This window comes from Euprymna scolopes, chromosome 40 (assembly GCF_053919585.1).
Source record: "Euprymna scolopes isolate OS-2025 chromosome 40, ASM5391958v1, whole genome shotgun sequence".
Taxonomy (NCBI): Eukaryota; Metazoa; Mollusca; class Cephalopoda; order Sepiida; family Sepiolidae; genus Euprymna; species Euprymna scolopes.
The window spans coordinates 50,986,594-51,011,446 of NC_136521.1; the positions used below are offsets into that span (position 1 = coordinate 50,986,594).

The 24,853-nt window shown below is 34.0% G+C and overlaps 1 protein-coding gene across 2 annotated transcripts in view; it reads left to right on the forward strand.

Annotated features, from left to right (window-relative positions):
• The first annotated feature begins 11,060 nt into the window (after positions 1-11,060).
• LOC145265561 (uncharacterized) overlaps positions 11,061-24,853 on the forward strand; it is a 71,044-nt gene continuing 57,251 nt past the window's right edge. Inside the window, exon 1 of one of the 2 annotated variants that reach the window (XM_080121537.1) lies at positions 11,061-11,230. The gene's annotated coding sequence lies outside the window, so the exon portion shown is untranslated. The remainder of the gene's footprint in view (positions 11,231-24,853) is intronic. The other variant, XM_080121536.1, reaches the window with a different exon arrangement.

Here is a 24,853-nt window from a genome sequence, read left to right on the forward strand (position 1 = left end):
GTAAATTGGATTACTAAAGGGGAACGGCTCATCAAGAACTTGTTTATGTTGGACTTGAAGCCAACCACATTGGAGTCAGCTGGAAACCAGGCAAACGGAACAGGGTTCCACAGGCGTGCAGTTCTAAGAATGAAGCTTTGTTCATGGAATCTACGTTTAGGTTTAGGCACAGATAAAGAGCGGAGAAAGTTATTGATAGTGGTTTTGGATAGACGAGTGTTTTTCGTGAAAGTTTGGCGCAGGGAGATCATAGATTGGAGCTCAGACGGTTCATTAAGAACTTGTTTACATTGGACTTGAAGACAATCAAATTGTAGTCAGCTTTTTCCAAAGATCTGTCAAACAAGATCAGGGACGGACAAGGTATGTTTTTTTTTTTATTGGCCCGATGTTACAACCATAGAGAACTGTTATTTGTCCCTTTTGTTAAAATGTATATGTTGTCATAAGTTTTATACCAATGGACGATACATGAGATTAGACACACATGAAAGCATAATATGATGTGATGTTCATTAAAGAAGCAAGCGGCCATGCGTTTGTGCTTTATATGACTGTACAAATGATAAATAAATAATCAACACTCAGATCGGAAATGTCCTTCGTTTCTGTGGGCTGCGAAGAAAGAAAAATCCCAGAGATCCAAGATTGCGTCTGTGATCTTTTTAAAGTCTTCGATCTCGCACAGTTCTTGCATAGTCACATAACACAACTGCTAATGAGGCATGCTGGACATGATAAAAGCAAGTCGCTAGAAGGAGTTGGGAGAGTGTTCAGACCTGCGTACCGTGAACAGTGCTCTGTGTCTCATCAGAACTTTTGATACAACCCGTGTAGTGAAATTTGCTTTGCGTCTCGTTAGACCTTTTCTTTTTGCTTTTGTTATACAGAACACTCCCCCCCCCCCGACAATATGGCACCTAGACGAACTGATTTTCGCTGTAGGTGGGCCCGAGTAAGACATCGACACACAATTCCTGAGCATTTCCACGCATACCCATCACACTCCTTCTAGATCTTAAGATCACACAAATGGCAATGTTGGACAGACTGCTTTTACCTGTTGCATCATTGAACACCTTCTGAGTGTTGCATGCATCACTCTTTGAGGAGTTTTCTCCATGTGGTTGCTGTTGCAAAATTTTTGACTACTAATGAGGGGTAGATATTTGTCTGCTGTCCACCGCAGCAAAGCATGCCTTGAGGTTGGAAGATGAAGAATAGGCAAGCTCCCCTAAAGGAAGGGCACTCTTACCTCAACAAAATTTGCCTAGGCATCCCTGTCAGTATTCCCCGGTCAGGGCGCCTCAGGCGACACGCAATAAACTTACTCCACCCAAAAGCCAAGTGGCAAGGCCTGGGAGGCTGGACCTCCTGGGCGATACCCAAGTGGTGTACCTCAGTCTGACAGGTACAGAGCCAGTTCCCTGCTCCCCGCACCTGTCGGGCTGAGTGTCAAGAACAGATCCTTGACAAGTACTTTCTACCCAGTCTCCAAGCCGCCGAAGCAGCTAGGAGACCATTCCACTACTAATCCCTCACAGTTGGGAGATTCTATTTATAAATGCTGCTGCTAGAAACTGACGAATCAAATTAATTTGCGTTCTGCTATCAACCAATCAGAAACCAGAATTGCTCCATAAAAATGAAACCCTTTTTTAGCAACCTTGTGTATGTTTTCTTCATGTCAGCATGGGAAGAATCTTTTGCTCTTTGGCAACAAAATTCTAAAGTCTGGAACCTGTATGGAACAACTGTCTGCTGAGAATTCATCATCTCCAGGACTTGTATACTAACCATCGGAAACTGTTCTGAAACTAAACATGGCTTCCCACTCAAGAGTTTTTCTTATAGCAGTAGGGCTCTATCATCTGAGGAGGTTATGTTGTCACAAATTGAGCAATCATTTCAGCACCGTGAGCGCATGTCTTTTGATTGGCGTGGTATTCCATTAACAGGGAAGTGATGAGATCTCAATGGACAGGCAATGTGCACCACATGGACATAGGGCAAATCCAAAAAGACATTCTCTACAGTGAACTCACTACTGGCAAAAGGAAAATTAGTTGTCCTCCCCTCCGCTATGTCGACGTGTGCAAATATGACATGAAAGCATGTGATATTTATCCTACCAAAGTCCACAAAATCTGGAGAAAAACGATAACCAAAGGCATGACCACTGGGGAAAGGCCCATCACAGAGAGACGTGATGTTGTGTTGTATAGCCGGGGGGTTTCATTTAAAGGAGATATGATGGGGACATTCATATTGATGAGAGGAAGAAGAGGGAGACATTTATACAGTTCATATAGCGAGGAGGGAGGGGGTGATCAGTTCTTTTAACACAGGAGGGGAGAGGCATTACTTATGATGGTGAGGCACGTTACTTAAGATGAGTTATACAAAGTTCATTAATGATGATGACGGAGACAAAGTTCATATTAAGGATTACACATTACCTTTGTTGTAGAAAGACGACACAAAAATATTGTCAATATATGAAGACGTGGCTGCATGCATAGTCTTATCCTGAAGACAGTATTAACAATAAGCTGCATTATGAAACGTTTGATTCCTGTTGTCAGCATTCCCTCAATTTTTGTAAGTAAGCATCAGTTTTCATAAAAAGAATTGAACAATTAAATTCTTCTTACAAACAAACATATCTAAACTATTTTATATGAAATTGAACAATGCAAAATCCTAACGTTCCATTTTCCGAATCTATTTCTGAACGTTGCTTACAAAGTTCGAATCTCGGTCTATCCTCATCTCATTTTCATTTATCCAATGTTTTTCTTACTTACAAGAAAAGGGGAACCATTTTTTGTAACAGTTGGCTGGGATTGAACGATGATCAACGAATGTTTCACACTCTCATATTGTTATTGTCATCGAAATCAGTGAAATCGCCTATTTTTTAACCAAATCGATTGATTGCCTACTGTAATTGGTGGGCCCATCGTGGTGCGCCGATAGGAAGATTCACATGCCTCCCCACAGTGACTTGGTCCACAATACATTGTAGTCTACATTACACAATAGAGAACCTACTGTGGATTTTATAAAAACTTTTTATGTATAATGGTTTGAATAAAAGTTTAGAATGAAGAGGTCAAGTATCATGGTTCAATTGTCCTCTAAACAGAAACATTCATTTTGAACGTACCCTTTGTCATATCAAAGAACCTACTATGGATTTTATGTGTCAGGCCTTGTGATGTTAGGCTGTGTAAGGTGTTAACTTTGGTCAAAATCACCTGTTCTTTCTTTCATCGGATTATTGTGATTATTGATACTTATCAGAGACATTCCGATACAGAACCTATCCAAGAACACTGTTAGGAACATAATGTATCTTTGTGTGAAATTTCATACAAACTGGTCCAGCCGTTTTTGAGTCAATAGGAAACTCTCTCACACACACACACAAACACACACACAGAGTTCCTTTTATGTATTAGTAGAGATAGGGATTAGTGTGTGAGTGACAGCAGAGCCGCACCGCCAAGTCCCAACTGGTCCGGGAAAGTTCAAAGTGTTGTATCTGTTCCGGCAGATGCTGCAATCAAAGTTAAATGTGGGGGCAACCATACAAACAAATAAATAAATAATCAACACTACATATAAGACCATTGCTCTTGAGCAATCAGTTTTGGTCAACGTAGAAGAAACCCTTCATACCAATTGTCACTATCCAGTTCCCTCTCGGGGGAACTGGTCCCCCTCCCCTTCACTCTCCACATTAAAAAACGGCTTTGTGCCTAATTTACTCAGTGGGGAAGCAAATGAGTAAATAACTAGTGTGTTTTTGCACCCTATAAAATAATTAATTGTTAGTCGAACATGTAGAAAGGAATAAACAGCAAAACCTCTTTTAAAACCAAACAATTAAAAGTTCATTTCGGCAGTCGAAAGTCGGACTATGTCTGAGTTGGAAAAAGAAGCAGAAAGTTTTTTTTTTAGGTTGCTATAGATCAGTGTGTAGTCCCAGGTTGGCCAGCAGTTATATTCAGTGAAAATCGTCTATGCTGGAATATCTAATGGATAAGGACAGGAAAGAAAGAGGAGAGGGGTCTGTTCCCGTTGCTTGTTGGGTTAGGGTTAGAGAGATAAAGGAGAATTTTAATGGAATATTCGAACATCTATGCTTCTCATAAAGAGACCAAGTGTTTGACCCAGGAAAGGTGGGTAGGACTATTGTTTTCTTAAAATATCAACTGAAGGAAAAACGAAATAAAAAAAATAAATAGTGCAATTCTGAATTTTTTAGATGAGATGTGAATGTTTGTATTATTTTGATTAATCGGACTATTATTCTCATCTTGAGTGTTATTAGCACAACGTTTCGGTCGCTGTACCCTGCGACCTTCTTCGGGTGTTGAATACATGTTCCCATTTTTTTTACTAATGAAAAAAAAAGGGTTTAACTCTGCATTACAAGAATTCGAACCGTGGGTTTAAGGGTGGGTCCGTAAATCATAAAGAAAGTTCAATCTTCAGGGGTCACTAAGATATTTTTAGGGGCTTTTCTATGACTCACTTTTTTTTTGGATATCTATGCTAATTGTAAATATTAGTTAAAAAAAAAAAAAAAGGTATTTTATGAAACAAAGGATCGATACCCACATGTAATTTCATTAAAATAAAACACACAATGCAAGGGAGATAACTCTGCTGTCTGACCGTCGTCCCCAAAGGGGTTAAAAAAAGTTTCTTAAGAGACAAATGCCAGCTAATTGGTCAGTGTGTGGCCAAATAGCTCAGCAAGATGGAAGAGGTGCATTTATTCATGAGAGAAAATAGATCTTTTATTTTTAACTGCAGCATATCTTTTTCTTCCTCCGTTAAAACAAAGCTACAACTTGAGGAATATTTATTGGTGCTTCTGCATTTAATGACACGCGATTTCGATCAAGTTGGCTCAGGCTTCCTCGGCAGCTGACAGAAATAATTGGAAAAGTTTGGCCGCGCGTTCTTCAATTTTTAACAAATGCACCGTCTGTTTTTAGCTCACACAAATCTATGAAGGCTACTTTTTCGTCAGTTGGAAGATATAAAAAAAATATTTAAAAAATTTTGAAAGGAGTTGTGTTTGAAGGCTACATCAATGCAGTTCATGGGAAACACTGTGGATATGAGTTAGTATATAAAAGAATAATAGAAGGAATTTTCATTAATTTTCAATTATATAATATTTATTTACCTTTTGAACATTTGAAATTATTGAAGTCATTCGCTAACCTTCCTACTCTCCAGATCTGGCTCCTTGAGACTTCTGGTTGTTGACAAAATTGAAGACGCCACTTAAACGATTCCGTTTTGAGAGTAGAGAAGAGATAATGCAGAACACTTCGGCGGAGATGAGCACCATTCCCAAAGAAGACTTCCAGAGGTATTTCCGGCAGTGGAAGAGTATGGTCCTTAATGTAAACACATGATTAAAGAAAATAACTGTTTTGTTAAAAACTAATAAGTTAAAATGATTATATCGCATATTAGCAGGAAGACCCAACATTGTCTGTGATTGAATGGTACAGTATTTAGAGTACTCGGAAAAAAAAAGTCAGGTACTCATGCAGAGAGTGACCCGTACTATTTTTTAAATCATATTTCCACGTTTAATTAAAGTTTTATGATATGTTTTTTTTTATTCAATTGTAAGGTTAAAGTACAGAATAGGTACAAAACACCCTCCCCTCCCCATGTTAAGAATGGCTTTTCAAATAATGTTATTATTTCAGCACGGATCACTCTCTGCATGAGTACCAAAAATCAATTATGAAAGTGATATTCTCCTGAAGGTAAAAGGTTAAATTCTCAGTGTGGGCGAGTGAAAAATATAATTGTTAGTTACTTAGGATCTCTATCCAGTCATGGCTGACAGGATGAGAACATGCTACCCTGTGAAGTAAATAGTAAATGTGAAGTAAAGGGTTCCATTTGAAATTCCATCCAAGTTCCTGAGTTCAATCGAATAATTCCCGAATTTAACCAGATACGACTGAAGAAGGTTGGAGATCACATTGACTGAAACGTTGTGAAAATCACACTCAAGATGAGAACAGTAGTCGAATGGATCCAAATAATACGAATAACCAATCCTCATCTAAAAAATGCTCATATCTCATATTATTAAAAAAAAAAAAAAAAAACGCAAATAGGTCACAAATAAGTAGGTAAACCCAAATAAATTGTTTTTGACTTTATTTTTCTAAAAATAATTTATGTTTATAATAGTAATGATTTCTGACTTAAATGCTATTTTCAAATATGGCAGGCAAGTTATGTTTATTAACAACGAAATACGTTTTTATGGTTCTGAATTTTTTAGATGCGGATTGATTGCTCGTATTATTTAGATCCTCAGACTACTAATCTCATCTTGAGTGTTATTTTCACAACGTTTTGGTCGATATAACCTTCAGCCCTGTCGGTGGGGCATTAGAATACGCTGACTGCCCCCCCCTCAATGGGGGTCCTGGATATGACCTTAAACTATATCCATTGGTGAGGCCCCAGCTTGTGGGCTTTGGGGAGTGTGGAGCCACCCTTTAATTACCATTGCTCCCAGGTCCACTCTGACCCGGAGTTGTAGTACCTGTTAGGGTCCCAACTATGGGTTGAATAGAAACCGACGTGAAAACAACAAATATATTCTATTAAAAAAAGTTTTCTTCAAAATCTTTGGATTCGGCATTAAATAACCCGAAAAGGGTTGATATGCCGTAAAACAAAAGCAACCAACCAACGATATAACCTTCAACCTTCTTCAGGTACATGTTGCCAAACCCGGGAATCTCCACGGAATTTTGAATGGAAATCCGAATGATTAAATAAAGGATTCTATTCGAAATTTTGTGCAGATGTCCGAGTTCAACAAAATGTACCTGAAGAAGGTTGGAGGTTACATCAGCTAAAACGTGAAAATAACAATCAAAATTAGAAAAGTAGTTCGAAGAATACAAATAATACAATATTTATTCATAAATATGATTATACACATGAGAATGTTGGAATTTTTTTTTAATGGTATGAATTGGTCTATACCCACAATTAACCATTCGGTCATGTCTGATACTATAGAGGGCACATCTTTTTTAAGCATGGAATGCAGAGGTAGATCAGATATAAATGTACGGAAGCTATCCCAGTCAGCCATAAAGTATCGATATACTGTACGGTGGAGAGGTACGTCTGAAGACTTGTTGCATTTCATTTTTATCTTAACTGATACAATCGAGTGGTCGGAAGATCCCAGAGGAGATAGAACAGAACATGAACATAGCTCAGGGGAAGTTGTGAGAAAAAGGTTTAGAAGGCTTGCATACTGGCCAGTAGTATCGGGCACATGGGTGGGTTCGTGAACAATCTGAATGAGGTCATAGGCAATGGAGAAGTCATGACAGAACCTCCCCTCATCATCTGTCTTGTTTGAGTGGGTCAGGCATTCCACATTGTTGACATTGAAGTCACGACAGATGTGAATGTTAGCTGAAGACCTAGCAGCCAGCCATGTCCCCCCCCCCCCACAGAATGTGCTGCTGCCATCGCGCACAGAAATCACTTTTTCCATAGCTACCAACGTAATAGATGTAGAGACTAAAGCTGCTTTCAGGACTGCGAGTAACTACTGTAAAAGAGTAATAAAAAATGCAAGAGAGCCTTATGCTCAGTCCGTTAAATCCAAAGTAGCTGAGCAACGGCTTGGTTCCCGCCAGTTTTGGCAAATAGCAAACAGGATCCTGAACAGAAGCCTGCATTCTATCCCAACCATCATCAATGAACCTGAAGTCATCTTGTTAGCATCAGACAAAGCCAAACTATTTGTCAAGAACTTTGCAGCTAATTCTACCCTATGCGACGAAGGCCATCAACTCCCCATATTTCCTCCTATAACAGACAACACGCTATGCAACATACAAATATCTGTGCGTGATGTCACCAAGCTAATCAAGAATCTTGATTCCAGTAAAGCAACTGGCCCTAATGGCATTCCAATTATAGTGTTGAAAAAGCTTCAACCAGAACTTGCTCCCATACTTACAAAACTGTTTAAGCATTGTCTTAAGGAGAATTGCTTCCCAACATCCTGGAAAACCTCATCAGTATGCCCTGTATTTAAGAATTCAGGTGACAGGTCATCTCCCTCTCAGTACAGACCAATAAGTCTCCTGTGTGTCATGAGTAAGTTGCTGGAATCCATATTAAATAAAGAAGTAGTCAACCACCTCAGCAGAAAAAAAAACCTTTTTAGTGACATGCAATATGGTTTCCAGTCTGCTAGATCTACAGCAGATGTGCTAACGGTTATATCTCATAGGATTAGTGAATCTCTTGACAAAGGCTTCCTTTCTAGGGCAATTGCTCTTGATATATCAAAGGCCTTCGATAAGGTATGGCATAAAGGCCTACTTCACAAGATTTCCAGCTACCGTATAACTGGAAATGTTTTCTCAATCATTAAATCATTTCTCTCTGATAGGCTCATAAGAGTAGTGGTTGATGGGCAGAAATCAGAAGCTCATACTATTAATGCTGGAGTCCTTCAAGGGTCCATCCTGAGTCCAACTCTCTTCCTGATCTACATCAATGATCTCCCAAAAGGCATACTTAAATCATTCATTGACATCTATGCTGATGACCCGATCACAACACATCAAAGGCCGTAAATGACAAAGTCCTCTCTAATTCTCTCCCCTCTGATCTTGAGCGCGTAGTACAATGGGGGAAGAGGTGGTTTGTTATTTTTAATGCATCTAAAACCAAGCTTCTATCTTTATATCATCAGCGCTCTGATTCCCATCTGGCATCAATTGAAATGGATGGCTCTCATCTTGGGGAGGCTCCATGTTTTGACAAGCTTGACCTTTACTCCTGATCTGAAATGGAACACGTACATCAAATCTATTGCCAAGCTCGCTGGAAAAATGGTCGGATCCTTCTACTGCTCGAGTATATATTTCACTGCTGATGCAATTCTCTATCTATATAAAAGCCAAGTACATCCAAGGATGGAGTATTGCTGCCATATCTGGGCAGGAGCTGCTCAAAACAGCCTATTCTGCCTTGACAGAGTACAAAATAGACTTCGTAGCCTAGTGGAAGTTGCCCTTTTCTCTTCCCTGCAACCTCTCTCCCACAGAAGGGAAATTGCGAGCCTGTCGTTTTATCGTTATTTCCATGGGAAGTGCTTGTCTGAGCTCCAATCTGATTCCCCCCTTCTTCAATCTTTCACGAAAAACACCCGTCTAGTTGAAACCACTGTCAGTAATTTTCCCCACTCTTTATTTGTGTGTAAATCAAAACGTAGATTCGGGCATTGATAAGTGGTGACTTCCATGTAAAAAGAAAAAACAAATATTTTAATGGACTATGTTCTGATGAACTCCAAACACTTATACTCTCTCGATATACATATCCTCAACAAACTTGCTTAGCGACAAAATCACACCCCTTTCACTGCTGAGATCTCTAGATGCCAGAAAGCTTTCTACTCTAATGGTTTCTTCTTTCGAACAGCTGGATTTTGGAATTCCCTTCCTGCTACCCTGACTGTACTCATATGCAGAAGTTTAAATGTAATGTAAACCAACATCTTGTTAATCTTTCCTAGGCATGGTCACAAATAGCAGTCTCTTATGTCCGACTGGTGATATGCCAAAACAAAAATCACTCTATGATCGACTTAAAACCCAAAATGACTATTTATGTATGATGTATGATTTTAGAAAATCTAAAAATAAAAAAAACATCCAACAAAAATTATTTTTCCTCCAAGAAAATCGAAATTTGAAAGTGAAAAAAAACTCCAAATATAAATGGATGAAATTATGACGCATATCTTTGAAATAGTTATTGAAAATTGTACCAAAAACAGAACGCATACATATTCATACAAGTATAGCTAGTTGAGGCATGAAATAGATGTGGGTAGTGGCATAGCAAGGGGGAGGAGGCCTAGAGGGGCAGTCTACGCTTGGGCGGCATGTACTAGGGGGTGGAATTTTGAAAGGTTAAAAATAGAAAATAGAAAAAAAATTAAAATAAAAGAAAAGCTGATAAAAATTCTGAAATTTTATACCAAAGTGATTTTTTTTTTTTAGGTCATATGTTTTTTTTTTTTTTTTATGTGTGTAATACTGTTTTTAAATGGGTTTTGGATCCTTGATTGTAATTCCATGAAAAACAAATATTTTGAGGACTTTATGGAATTTTGAAAGTTAACAGATTATTACCGTCCAGCAGCCGGTGGGAGTAGGGAGAAATTATATTGAACGCCTCGTGTGGCAAAAATAGTTGCTAAGCCACTGGATGTGAGAAAGCTTGGGGGGAAAAAAATAAAATTTTATCAAAATTCATGAATGAAAAAAAAAAAAAATGTCTGTTACTGTAATCTCCTTACCCCTCTTTATTCAAAAACATCTTTTGAAAAGACGAAAGTGCACCCACACCTCTGACAAAACAATAAATCTGGGGACGGGAATGGAGATTATCAACAAAAAGGGAGGTCAAAAAGGAAAAAGGGAAGGGAGGTCTTATGACGTCATACATAATTTAAAAAAAAAAAGAGAGAGAAAAAAAGGGGAGGCTGGGATAAAGAAAAAAAAACCTACTCTGTTATATTTATTTCTCTCTCCCACAGTAAGAAATGTGACACAAGGCTTGGAAAGCAGAATTGCCCCAGAGAAAGAGCACTCTGCCTCTGTAAAAAATGTCTGAGCAGGCTCGTCTGCATTAACCTGTAGTAGCCGCCTCAGGTGATTAGCAATAAACTAACTTCTTAAAGAGAGAATGTAAAACACAGGTCCAGACCGCAATCAACAGGGCAAAGGTCATTACAAGAATAGTCCAGACTGTTGACTTTTTGGGAGCCGAGAGAAAAATTCCCAATGAAACTGGTATTAATAATAATAAGCTATTCGTTTTTATCCAAATAATACGAAATGCGGGGTCTTTTCCCGCCATTCTTAGTGTTTACGATAGTATCATACTGGTTGGTCATTGGTGGAATACAATAGCCGACTGACCAATCAGCGGCTGAGCTCTTCCTCGCTGTTACTAAAAATAGAACAAGGTCGTTAGATGAGATTTTTCCCGGCATTCCATTTAGAGAATTCTTTTCAACAAGAAGAAACAAAAAAGCGCGCTCGCCAGGGTTGCTTCGGGGACAAAATCCAGAGTTGAAGTCGAGAATCGGTGGTGGGGTCATCACAGTCGATAATAATATGTAAGTAAACCAATATATTTACATTTTATTTTTCTCTTGGATGCGAAAAATTGATCTAAAGCCGTTTTTATTAATTTTTTTCGTCCGTATTTCTCGTTGATTTCAACCCATCATTTTTTTTTTTCCATCTTTGTAAGTTGGCTTTCTCCTTCAATTTTAAAATCCCTCGCCTTTAAAAAATAAATTTTTTTAACTCATAATTTAGTTAATTAATTTTAATTTAATGTCGGTTTATATTTGTTAAATTAACCATTGTCAACTTGTAGGTTGCTTCGTGTAAAAAGCAGTTAATTTTTAAAACTTTTTAATAAAAAAAAAAAAAAATCTTTTTATTTTAGCTTAAAAAAAAAAAAAAATATAGAAAATATATTCTTATAAAAAGTCAACGTTTTCGGAAAAATGTAATTTTAAGATCGATTAAAAAAAATTTTTTTCAAGTATTTTATTTTGCCAACCCAAAATAAAACAACCATTTCATCATAATTTAATCCTTCCCAAATCCCCTGCCTCGTTATCTTTAAAAATTTATTTTCGGCCTTAATTTAAATTAAATTCAAACGATTGCTTTCTTTACTGTCGCCACCATATTGGTTGTTTTATGCAATCTGCAACAGAAAAAAACGTCTTCAAAACAAGTAATAAAAATATTTTGATGAATAACAAAAAAATATTAATTAAATCTACAATTATATTTAATTAAACCTATTTTAACTTTTGGCAAATGGTTTATAAATACCGTCCGTGTCGACTTTTAATTACACGCCGTACGTTGGACAAAAATATGGCCATTTAATCGGGGAGCTATACACAATACTAACTAATACTAAAAATGAACCCCGATTTCATGACCACGTTTCATACAGGTAGGACACCTTATTTTACAGATTTTTCTATCTTGCAACTTATGAAGATCCGAATTAATTGCATTTTTGAAACGTCCAATATTTAGTTCAGCTTTTAATTTATACTTAATCCATTGAAAATATTGCAATTGACATTTTTTTTTTAATTCATGGAGTCGTGCGACCGTGCGTTTTGTTTTTTTGTTTGACTTGTTTAAATTTTAATATTTAAGTCTCAACATAAAATCTGTTTCCATAGCATTCCAAAACCTGAAACACGCGCATGCATATATATATATATTATTTCAATTCCTGTATTTGCAAAATAAAATACTTTTATATAAAGTTTATTTCCTGCAAATTATTGAATATTAATCTAAAGGGCACGCACATGGTATTGATATCAACTACTTTAAACCAAATTAAAACCTTCTAGAAACTTAAATATATAATTTATTTATAAATTTTAATAACTATATATATTTTTTTATTAATTCAATTTTATTTTCAATTTTAATTAAAATTGTGTATTTTGTCGTCGCCATATGCTGCATGGGCAATGAAATTGATTTGCCTCCCTCTCTCAGCAGGATTTGGGGGGTGGGGTGGAAGGGGAGGCGAATAAATGTACTTTAAAAAGGGAGGGGGAGATTTACAAGTGGTGGTAGTAGTGGTAGGCGCGGGTCCCAACAGATCGGATTTCCTTTTGCTTTGTTGGCAACTTAACCTTCTCGTTCTTTACTACAGCGGTGGCTCCTCCGCAGAGAGAAATACTATTTTTAACCTTTGCCTCAGTGATGTCAACGGAAAAATAAAACTGTTGCTATTTCTTTAATATTGTGAATCTGAACAGGCGATTCGAAGTCCGCAGCAAAGTGAATATATTTCTAAAAAAAAAAAAAAATCGATATTTCATAAAATATTTTTTTGATAAGAAAAATATTGTTACCGTGTTGAAATAACGTTATTCTGAAAGCCATGGGGCGGGGAGAATGTTTTATAATTGTACTTTCATCTAACAATCGAAAAATATATCGTAACCCTTGAATTTAATTTGAAAATAATATTTTAAAAAAAAAAGCACGGTAACAAAAGTGCACAAGCACCAAAATAAATTCAAACCGTGGCTTTTTTTTTTTTTTTTTTTGCGACCTGCCCCAGCGTAGTATAAACACCCTCAACCTCGTTAAGAACGGCTTTTAGAAAGCCGTCTTTAACATAAGGGAGATGGGGGGGGGGGATAAGCATAATGCAACTTTTTTGCTGCGGACTTCGAATCGCCTGTTTTGATTCATCAGAACTCTAATTATTTGTGTAGAATTTAAATATTTGTTATCAATTGCTTAAAAATAAGCTGAGAAAAATGTTGAGACGGTGGTGTTTTTTCGGCGATGTAGCTTAACACCCTCAACCAACCACAAATTAGATTCGTCTTTTTTTAAAGAGATTACGTATTAACTCGAAAAAATTTGGGAATAATTTTAGAGATCGTTTTTCACACGGCAATTTAAGGTAAAAATGTTCCCTTATTTCCGGGTAATAGTGTTTTAGGGCAATTAAACTTTTTAATGTCGATTACTTATGATTTTCAAATTTTGTCGCTCGTTTACGTTTCGGTTATAGAAAGTTAAAAATTAGCTAACTTCTAAAGTTAGAATGGCTCGGGAATTGGGATCCTTTTACGTTTCATTTACATGAAACTGATTTTCCACTCTAAATAAAAAAAAAAAAAAAAAAAATTTTAATCGGCGGACCTGTATTGCCCACCCCCTAAAAATGCGTTTTTATATAACTACCTGCCCCAGCGGAGTATAAACAACCCCCCCCACCCCCCAACGTCGTGTTAAGAATGGATTTCGGAATAACCCCCCCCCCCCCAACCTCATGGTAAGGGAAGTTTAAGCCCGGCAAGGTACTTGTACAGTTTAATCAAGACATTAAAAAATGAAAATAATCAAAGGTTATATTCTACGGATCCGTTCTGAACTGGAGATCTCGGAAAAAAATTTTCACTTAATTTGATTGAGTAGTTTAGTTTTTTTTTTTTTTATACAGCGGAAAAACTCGTTCTTATGACAGCACGTTGAAGGCAGACATCTTTGATTTTTTTCATTTTTGTTTGGAGTTTAGAAACGCCACGGGAGATAACTCCAGTTAAATTACCGACATTCCCTCCCCATCTTTAATACTAGCTTTTCTTCCTAAAAATCGAACCTTTTTGCTCGGTATCAAAATTTTTTTTTTTTTTTTTTTTTTTTTTCGGAGACGTACAATTTAACCTTTGATATTTTCATTTTTTAATGTCTTGATTAAACTGCAAGTACCTTCGGCAAAGTTCGACAACTCTAGAAGGGTCACATCAGTATTTTACACCGTTAAATCACGAATATTACGAATTATTAGTTTAAAAATAAAAATTTAAGTGTTAAAATAAAAAATGTAATATTTAATCAACTGGAGACATTCTGGTCACATATGAAAAGGAAGATGAGGATGGTAGCGACTAATGAATTTGTTCCATTCTCATCTAATGGAAGAGTTGTGGAGACGGCATGAGAAAGGACACGCATTTCCACGAATTATTAAAAGCATATGACAATACACTTTAAGAAATGTTCAATTTTCAAAGTTTTATTTTTGTATATATAAATTTATATTTGGTTCATTACTTCAGATTTTTTGTTCGTTTTTCTGGTATTTTAGTTTACCGACCCCTCGGCATTCACCTAATTTGTCGACTTTTAGAGGGTTTCCGGTATGCTGAGAACGAATATCGCATTTTTTGCGCAAACGCGCAGTTATCCATATTTGAAGACATCCAACGTAATCATTGTTTTTGCTGGTGGCCATCTTGTTTCTCATTTAGGAAAAAACGCCAAAAAAAAAAAGAAGCCAAACGGAGCCAAAACATGGCCCCCAAAACATTTTTCGGCTTCAATGCCGAAATGCCCCCCCCCCCCCTCCATCATTCCGGATATTTTTCTGCTTTCCGATATCGAAACGGACAAACTTTTTTCACTTAATTCACATTTTAGTAAGAAAGTGAAAAAATTAATGTATTAATTTTTTCACTTTCTTACTAAAATGCGCGCACGCGTGTAGTCACTTGACGTTTCACAAGGTGCATGTTTTGTAGGAATTTTTGACACCTAACACGAAACTGCGAATAAAATATAAAAATCTCGTAATTTCTGTTAAAAGTGGGTTGTTTATTTTCTTTATTGATTATACTTCCAAAATAAACTATTAAAGTTGTTTTAAAAATAATAGAAATATTTTTTTATTTTTTTTTAAGAACAGTAATGAATTTTCCGAACTCAATATTTTTCAATTTTTAAACTTTAAAAATCAATTTTTCTATTGATTCTATTTTTACGATATTTTCAGGGTCAATGTGAAATTTTATGTTCTTTCCAATAAATCGAATATTATATTTTAGACAAACGTTTTTTTTTTTTTTTTAATTCACCCCCCCCCCCCCACTATTTTGAAATGTCTATTAAAAAGTAAATAATTTATGTGCCAAAGTTTTATATATCACAAAATGAAGATAAAAGATCAATAAATAATATATTCTAATTTAAAACAAAAAAAAAAGTATTGTTTTTTAGAAATTTACCTGTAAAGTCCGAAGTTTAAAACCTTTTTAAAAAAAAACACTTTTTTTTTTTTTAATGAAACCTTGGTCCTTGCTCCTTTAATTGAAAAAAAAAAATAGGGCTTGAATTACATTTTTTCGAGGAGTTATAAGCTTGGAAGGACAGGGGGTCGAATAATTCACGCCTCCCATTTTGAAATGTCTATTAAAAAGTAAATAATTTATGTGCCAAAGTTTTATATATTACAAAATGAAGATAAAAGATCAATAAATAATATATTCTAATTTAAAACAAAAAAAAAAGTATTGTTTTTTAGAAATTTACCTGTAAAGTCCGAAGTTTAAAACCTTTTTAAAAAAAAACACGTTTTTTTTTTTTTTTTTTAATGAAACCTTGGTCCTTGCTCCTTTAATTGAAAAATAAAATTAGGGCTTGAATTGCATTTTTCGAGGAGTTATAAGCTTGGAAAGATGGGGTGGAATTATTCACTATTTTCACGAAATTTCTGACACACCTAGTGCAAGTGCACTGCATGAATAGATGGCGGACATTTTAAATGACAAATATTTTTCATAAAATTTTTTACCTCATTTAATAGTAAAAATATTGCTGTCAGTAAGTTTTCACGAGCGGTTTACAAAAACATACAACACACCCGCCCCCTCCATGGAAAAACGGTTAATTAAACTGTAGAAGCACCTGTTAAATTACACAAGTGCTTTATTTGAATACCCTTCCCTCCTCCCAAAAAATAACGAAAAACGTAAAATATGCTTCTGTAAACCGCTCGTGAGAATTTTTTATCAATTAAAACGGGTTAATACCATGCAAACCGTAAATTTGCGACGGATTTGGTTATCAGATTTATGGCCAGCAACATCGAATATCCCTAAAACAAATTAGTGGTCGGTGTTCTGTTTAATAAATATTACTCTAAATACTCTAATAAATAACCCTTATTTTATTTTTTTATTATTTATTTTTTTATTTTTTTATTTTTTTTTTATTTTTTGCGCCAACGCCGGTGGTGGGAAAGGGGGAGGGTTCCAGTTACATGTGGAATATATAACTTCTTTTGACGTTTTCTCGTTATTGGAAAACGAGATGGCCGCCATTAAAAATTATAAGGATTACGTTGGATACTGAAGGTCTTCAAATATGGATAACTGCGTGTTCCTATTTACAATTCCTCCCCACGGGACAGTTAGACACCAGGGTCGTTTTTTTAATGTGGAGAAAAGGAACAAAAATAAAAATTGTCTCAGTTGTGAAGGATTTCTCCTCCACTGACAAGAAATTGAAGTGTAGATGTGAAGAACAGATACTACACTTTGATCTTGACCCGAAAACCGTGTTTGCGCAGAAAATAAATGCGATATTCGTTCTTAGCGTACCCGAAAACCTTAAAAGTCGACAAATTAGAGGTGAATGCCGAGGGGCCGATAAACTAAAAATTTACCGTTTTTCTGTTAAGACAATAATACACTTTCTAAAAATATTTTTCTATTAAAGTTATGGGTTTGTATTACTGTACACATCTATTCGAAAAAGTTGTCAAAAAAAACAAATATATAACAAATAAATGTTATCAAAGGCAAGATAAATTACTTTTCTACCAAACTGGATATAATTTTCGTGTTTTTATTCAATTTAACATGTTTATTCAGCTCGAAAGCCATACAGTGTTTACCGATATATTGGAAAATTCAAAATGGCGCCCGACTCTCTCTTTACCACGGTAAGTTCGGAAAAAGGTGCAATAAATAATAAACTAGACAAAATACTGTTAGAAATTCGCTCAATATATGTTACCGTGACATAACTTGACATATATTCGGTGGGTTTTTAATAGTATTTTGTCTAGTTTATTATTCATAACACCTTTTCCCGAACTTACCATGTTAAAGAGAGTCGGGCGCCATCTTGAATTTTCCAATACATCGGTAAACACTGTATGCTTTGCGATAGCAGTATCAGAATTTTTGTAGGAATTTTTGACACCCCTAACACGAAACTGCGAATACAATATAAAAATCTCGTAATTTCTCTGTTAAAAGTGGGTTATTTATTTTCTTTATGGATTATACTTCCAAAATAAACTATTACAGTTGTTTTAAAAGTAATAAAAATATTTTTTTTTTTTTAAAACAGTAATGAATTTTCCGAACTCAATATTTTTCAATTTTTAAACTCAATATTTTTCAATTTTTAAATTTTAAAAATCTATCAAAATTTTTCTATTGATTCTATTTTTACGATATTTTAAGGGTCAATGTGAAATTTTATGTTCTTTCCAATAAACCGAATATAATATTTTAGACGTTTTTTTTTAAATTCACGCCCCCCCAAGTGTCACCCATTTTCAACTTTCTCTTAAAAAGTAAATAATTAATTTATGTCGTGGAGTTTTATATATCACAAATTGAAGAGAAAAGGTCAATAAATAATATATTCAAATTTAAAACAAAACAAAAAAATCGCTTTTTTAGAAATTTACCTGTAAAATCCGAATTTTAAAACCTTTTTAAAAAGAAAAACACACATTGTTTTGTTTTTTTTTGTTTTTTAATAAAACCTTGGTCCTTGCTCCTTTAATTGAAAAAAAAAATTAGGGCTTGAATTACATTTTTCGAGGAGTTATAAGCTTGGAAAGATGGGGTGGAATTATTCACTATTTTCACGAAATTTCTGACACTGCTAGTTGCGAGCTGAATAAACATGTTAAATTGAATAAAAACACGAAAAATATATCCCGTTTGGTAGAAAAGTAATTTATCTTACCTTTGATAACATATTTGTTTTTTGACAACACCCAAAGTTATAAATAAAAAAAAAATATTTTGTTCGTTTACTTTAATCAATTGTAAAAAAAATTGTAATTAATATAAAAAAAATTTAATATTGGAAGTAATTCCAATATTAAATTATTTTTTTATATTAATTACAATTTTTTTTTTTTTTGTAACTAAAATTTTTTTTAAAACTAATAATTCTTAATATTCGTGATTTGACGGTGTAAAATACTGATGTGACCCTTCTAGAGTTGTCGAACTTTGCCGAGCTTAACTGCAAGAAGACTGCCCCCAACCTCGAAAGCCGTTTTTAACATGGGGAGGTTGGAGTGTTTATAATACACTGGGGAAAGTCGTAAAAATTTACCAAAATTTAAAAATTGACGTTTCGTTATAACGTTCTAATCACGTGACACGTCGGTAAAGATGGACAGTAAGTCAGGTAGCAATAGAGTAGAATGTTTATAACGAAAGTGAAAAAAAAAAATTTTTTCGAATTTTGTTCTGCTAATATACTTGTCATTCGCCAGAAAACAAAAAACAAAAAAAAAAAACTTAAAACGCGCAGTTTGAAGGGGGTGGGCATTCTCATACAGGTCGTCCAACCCCACTTTTCGGTCAATCAGCAAAACTTAAGCTATTTTTGTGGGGTATAAGAAAAATCTAACGTTATAATTTAAGTGGTTCCCCCACGGTAAGTCATTAAATAAGCTTTGAAAAAATTCGTGATTTTACGGCGGATGGAGAGGGGGGGGCTTTCGGGGCCCACCAATAATGGCCTATTCGAATGAACTAAAAATTACTTTTATGGTATAACCTTTAAATTCTTGACACTAAAAGTCAACCTAGGCCATTAAGGTGGCTTGTTGCATGCTGACTGGAGTCTCCCTGGTTCTGCAATTTTGGGAGGTCCAATGCCTTGCCTTCTCCTTTAAAAAGGCGTTAGTTTATTGCTAATCTCCTGAGGCACCCTTACCGGGTAAGGTCGCCGGCATTGACCTTTATTATTATTATTAGGGGGAGGGAGGCTTGCGCGTACAACAGTAGCTAATACATATAATTATATTGCTTAATATAGGTGCGGGCAAAAATAGGGGGACCTAGTTTTGAAAGCAGATTTATCAATTTTTTTTGTAGGTTTCCATTCCGACTACTTTTTGATTGCATTTGAAAGATTAAGGACTAAGGTTAATTTCCCAAAGGAAAAAAATATTTGTACACGTGAAAAAAAAAAAAAAAACGTTATGAAAATGTTTTCACGGTGAGCTAATCAATTCAGCTAAATTTTGAAGTTAAATAAATTCATTATAAAAACTCCTTTAAAAGATAAATATTAGTTTTCTGGGTCTATTTCAAAGATAATTAGTAAAGTCCTAATTTATTGAATTAAATAAATAAAAAAAAAACACCTTGTTTGTACAAAATACAGCTTAATTAACCCTCAAAAAGCAAGTAATTATGCCGTTCGGCAAAACGCAACCGCTAATTGTGTAAACGCGAATATACGGAAGCCCAAAATTTCAGCCAATCAAAACGCTGTTTCAAAATGAACTCCTGATAGTAAAAGGAGGTAAGGGTGTCAGATTTTTTTTTCACAGACGTACATCTATACATTCCTATTTTAAACATTTGTATCAATGCAAATTATCAAAAAATAATTAAAAAAAAAAAAAAAAACCCTACCCTGAAAAAAGCAAATATGTTTAATTTTAGTATTTTTTTTTCAAAATATTTATCAACAGCAAGTTATTCAAAAATTATCTTCCAAGAAAAGATTGTTTACTCGTATAAATGTTAGGTGTATGTACAATTTTGTTTTTCTTAATATTTTTTCTTTATTTTATTTTCAAGACTTCAGTCAGTTTTTTTTTTTTATTTATTTATTTTTTTTTTAAGATATTTCCTTAGGAATCTTTTACTTTGGTCAACTGTTGATCCTCCTACTTTGTTATAAGCCTTCTAACAATCGGATACGACTCTTGGACCCGTCAGAATATATTTTTTTTATTATTATTGGGAGGAGGGGTTTTGACGTTTCGATTTGGCACGGTGACCAAAAACCCTCCTTATCGGTGAAGTCATAGCTGCGGAAGACCCAGAGCTGTTCAAGGAGTCTCCCTACATTGTTTTCTTTGGTTAGAGATTCATCAATTTCTACAGTGTGTCCTGGGCCTCCTATGTGCCGGGGATTTCTCAGGAAATACTGACAAATTTCTCTCAGAAAGTTCTTCCAATCAGTGTATGTGTGTTCGGATATAACCCCGCATTCTCTTTTAATATTTTTTAGGGTTGCCATTTCGAACGCCCATAGATTATTTTTTACTATTGCTGCAATAGGTGTGTCAGAAACTAACCTTACGAATGTGTAAAATATATTGAATAATTCGACCCCCTGTCTTTCCAAGCTTATAACTACTCGAAAAATGTAATTTAAACCCTAATTTTTTTTTTATTTTTCAATTAAAGGAGCAAGGACCAAGATTTTTTTTTTTTTTTTTTTTTAAACGTGGTTTAAAAAAAAAAAGGTTTTAAACTTCGGACTTTACAGATACATTTCTAAAAAACACTATTTTGTTTTAAATTTGAATATATTATTGATCTTTTCTCTTCAATTTGTAGTATATAAAACTTTGGTGCATAAATTTACTTTTTAATAGACATTTCAAAATGGGGGGGGGCGTTAATTCGATTCCTTGTCTTTCCAAGCTTATAACTACTCGAAAAATGTAATTCAAACCCTAATTTTTGTTTTTTCAATTAAAGGACCAAGGTTTCATTCAAATAAAAATAAAAACCCTGGTTTTAAAAAAGGTTTTAAACTTCAGGCTTTACAGGTAAATTTCTAAAAAAAAAAAAAAACACTACTTTTTTTGTTTTAAATGTGAATCAATTATTTATTGATCTTATCTTCAAAACTTCGGTGTGTAAATTATTTACTTTTTAATACATTTCAAAATGGGGTGGAGGGCGTGAATTTAAAAACCGTTTGTCTAAAATATTCAGTTTATTGGAAAGAGCATAAAATTTCACATTGACCCTGAAAATATTGTATAAATTGAATCAATGGAAAAATTGATAGATTTTTAAAGTTTAAAAATTGAAAAATACTGAGCTCGTAAAATTCAATTGATTTCATTACTGTTTTTTAAAAAAAATAAAATATTTCTATTACTTTTTATACAACTTTAATAGTTTATTTTGGAATTATAATCCATAAAGAAAATAAACAACCCACTTTTAAAAGAAATGAGTATTTTATATTTTATTGCAGTTTCAAAAATTCTGATACACCTCTTGTTGCAATATCCGAATTGGATTGTGCAAAAAAACGATCTTGTACGTAATGATACCCATTGTCTACATAGTCCATTGGTACACCGTCAGAAGCCATCCTTTACGCGCGATCTTTCTTTTTAGTAAACATTTGTGTTTACAATTGGTGCACCTCATTCTTTGGGAAAGCAATTTCTTTTCCTGACAATGAGATTGTCTGCATCAGCGTTTCCATTTGTTTTTCTAATATGCACATTTATTTCCTTACCTGTCATTTTCTCTGTTTATCGAGTCTGAAAATATAGTTTGTCAACTTTTTTTGGGTTCAATCGATTTCTTCCAATTCGAATGTCGTCTGCTTTCATTTACATATCGTTTTTTCATTGGCTAATCAAACTCCCAGAAATTGAAGTACAAAAAAAAAATTCAAAATAAATAAATCATTAAAAATAACTAATTAAAAATTTAAAAAAATTACTAAAAAAAACCATTTGAAAAAAAAAAAAAAAAAAAACCTTTTAAAGTCGAATTAGCGTTTCAACATTTGAACAACGCTCGGCTGACACTGATGATTGCCGGTCTCGCCCGATCCGGGCTTGACGTGAAATCACAAGGATTCGGGTCAAATTATGCGAGAGTGCCTCATTTTTTAATTTAATTATTTTTTTATGTTCCTGTTTTAAATTAATTTTTTTAATTGTTTGAGATTATATAATTGTTACGCCGATAGTTTCACGTTCTTGTGAGCAATGCATAAATTCTTGCATAAAAATTATGCGAAATCTGTAATTTAAAAAAGTAGAAATATTTTTGCTGTTATAATTTTTTGTGAGAATATTAAATAAACAATGCTTAATTCAATGGTAATATCGGTAGTACGAGAAATTCATTTTTCTTTGAGTTATATCAAATTAATATGGACTTTAGGGCTTTTTTCTTAATGTTACTGTAAAAAAAATTTTTTTTTTTTTTTTTTTTGTTACAAATTACGATGCTTTATATATATTAAAAAAATTCTTGCGTTTTTATTTACTACTGAAAACCATAACTTTAGTACGATCATTTGATAAATATGAAAATTTCATTAAAATTGCTTAATTCTCTGATTTTTGGTTAATTTTTAAGTAAAGGGAAGGGCTCAAAATGTTTATACATTTCGAGCATCGGCATTCATTTTTCCTGTACCTATTAGACTCTTACATAAAAATTATGTGAAACCTATAATCTAAAAAAAAAAAAAAAAAAAAAAAAATGCAATTAAAATTTTTTTTATGAAAATATTAAACAGTGCTTAATTCACTAATATAGGTAGTTTGAGAAATTGATTTTTCTTAGTTATATCGAACTCATTAATACGGCTTTGAACGTTTTTCGTGATGTTCCTGAAAAAAAATCAATTTTTGTTACAATTTACGATGCTTCATTTTTACAAAAACTTTTTTTAACAAAATATATTTCCACTCAGATTCAAATAAAAATGAGTTCATTATATTCTGTGATCATTATTTGATACTGAAAATTTAATTAAAATTGGCTAATTCCCCGACTTTTTTATTTTAATGTAAGTCGCTATTCATTTTACACGAATCCAGAACTCAACACCCACTTTCGGTTTGCTGAAAACGAATCGCATTCAAATTTGTGGTAGACAACTAGTTTTTGAATATTAAGACTTTTAATGTATTAATGAAATTAAGAAACGTTCGCCAATCTTAGTATGGGATGGAGAGGAGTTTTGTAACAAGCATATACCAGCCATGTTTTCCTCCAACTAAGAAGTACTAACTTCTCAGTTGGAGGAAAACATGACCGCCAATGAAAACATAATTACATTGGATAATAAAGGTCTTAATATCCAGAAAACTACTTGTTTCCTGCCTCAAATTTAAATATTCGTTTTCAGCATACCCAAAAACTTTAAAAGTAAATTTTAATGGTGAATGTTGAGTTGCAGTTAAGGCTAAAAAAAAAAAAAAAAAAATACCAATTTTTCCTCAGCTTAAAACATTAAAAATGTACTTAAAAGATAAGAGATTTTCCAAAGTATTAGCAGTAAAGAACCATAATAGATTATTAAGAGTTTCGTTCATTAAAGGAATGTAATAAAAAAAACTTTTGAAAAAAATGTCCAAAAATTTAAATATATTTTTAAAGTTGTGCGAAAGTAAATATTTGGGAAAAAAAAGCCACTAAGTATATTTTAAATAAATACTAAAAAAAAATTATGCGAAAATTTGTAAAAAATATGGTTATTTGCAAATATAGGCTAATTAAGCGTAAATATAAAGTCAATACTGAAAATATAGTCAGAATTGGGACGAAAATTAGTCCATCACCGTTTAGTTCTGGTTTACGTTATAGATGGGTCACTGCACGAACTGAAATAAAAATTGCAACATTTTTTTTTTTTTTTTTTTTTTATTTTTTTTTTTTTATTTACATGTCTACTCTACATAAAATGGATAAGATTTGAATATGGGAAAGTTAATTTTCAATTTAAGTCATTTTCCATTACATTTTTAAACACTAGGTCAATTTTCATAAACTAATAAATCTTGCATTTTTACCCATGTTTTCAAGGTCAATCTTTGGCCGACGTACATTGTGCAAATTTCATGCCAAAATAAATAAAATAAAAACTAGGTCACAATTCTTTCCTTTTAAAAATAATGAATTCTCCCTCAGTCGAACAATGTTCAACACTGGTGCCGTCACGTATTTCGCGAGTGGGGTAGCACTTGTGTACGTCGGCCCAATTTTTCACATGTAATGGTTGCCAGTGATGTTGTATCCCCCCTTAAAATCTGTCCCCCCCCCCCATTCACATTTTAAAAAAAATTTTTTTAAGTTCATGCTTCCTCATTCTCATCTATAACTGGAGCATATTTCATACAGTTGCCATCTTAGCAATGTCCATTCTAGTCCATACCTTCTGCAGGTATGTCTTAGGGTATTGCATCCTTCCAAACAGTTCATTCTGGAGCAGGACTTTTGTCTGTCATCACTTGAACAAACTTGTCCCCTTCTACTTTCCATCCCCACTCAGATGGTGGCATTTCATCACTGGATTCGATCCGATCCATGACTTGGTAGTAAGTATATTCACTGCAAATTAGA